Raw genomic sequence first — 1,290 nt, forward strand, 5'->3', positions numbered from 1 at the left:
CTGTGCTAGCTTGATTGTAATATAGTATTTATACCTCAGCACTATATTTAAAAACGAGGATAGTCCATAGTCACTAATGCCATTTAGACACAGAGAAAGTGGGACAAATAATCAACCTATAAGCTTCAGATGGCCAACGAGGGAATGAGAGGTTCCTGTGGACTAATGTAAGACAAATCTCAGTGTAGAGCAGAAACCTGACTAGTAATTCCAAAACTGCTTCCACCTGCCTCCAAGCTAAAGGTTAAAAACACCTGGCAATCCATTTCCTGGAAATAAACATTTATGTTTTATCTTGGGGCATTTTTTAGGAAAGTGTCTATCCTGGGTGAAAAAGTGGTACCAGGGAAAGCCTTTCTTTCTGTTTTTCTACATATATTTCTGCTTCATTTCTTTGGGTCTGTCTCTAAATCTTTCTTTGTTTCTACCTCATAGCCTCTGCCTTTCTTTGTCTTTTTATATCTATACTTTTGCCTATATAGCCCTGTTTTCATCTTTGTCAATTTTTCTCTGTAGATCTCAGTTTCAATATCTGTTTTCAGCTGTTTCTCTGTCTCTGTGTGTGTGTGTCTGTCTGTCTTTCTTACATACTCCTTCTCCCTTTCCATCTCTTTTCCAATTTTTCTCTCCACCCACCCTCTCATATGCTTTCTCCTCCTTACCTTCAGCTTGTAGAAGCTCTCGTGTGGGATGTGGTGTCTAGAGCTGGGATTCCAACCTTTAATTCCAAGCACTGTGTTATGTCCAAGAGCAAAACATTTAGGGGATGCTATGAAGATGATGAGGAGAAGCACCTGAAATTCTTCATGCCACCCTCTTAGTGTTATAAATACCTCCTCCCCTGGTTGCTATATTTACAAAAGATGAAGCCAGGGTTTCTGTATAACCATTCAGGACTTACATAAGGGGATAACGGTGGCATACTCTAACTTTCTGCCTCAATGTCTGCGTCTCAAAGCTTATTACATGTGGAAGAAAAAAATTGTGCCACACTTTCAATACCGACCTTCTTGTTTCGAAACTCCCCCTTTATAATGTTCTCACAAGGAAAAAAGTATCCTATCACGCACCCACCAAGGATTTATGTTCATGTGAAAGGAAATCCAAAAAGTGAATACTATTGTTCACTTATAATATTATTATTTCTTCAATACAGAAGAAACCTTGGTTATTATTTCACTGAGCATTGAAGGCAATAAACAATACTTGGAGCTTAGTCAAGGGTTTCTGAAAACAGGTAACTTTACAGGTGTTAAATCACTTTATGTACACTTACCAGGGCAAGAAGTG

The sequence above is a fragment of the Alexandromys fortis genome, unplaced genomic scaffold, assembly GCF_014885135.2.
Source record: "Alexandromys fortis isolate MF-2015 unplaced genomic scaffold, M_Fortis_MF-2015_v1.1 scaffold_383, whole genome shotgun sequence".
Classification (NCBI taxonomy): Eukaryota; Metazoa; Chordata; class Mammalia; order Rodentia; family Cricetidae; genus Alexandromys; species Alexandromys fortis.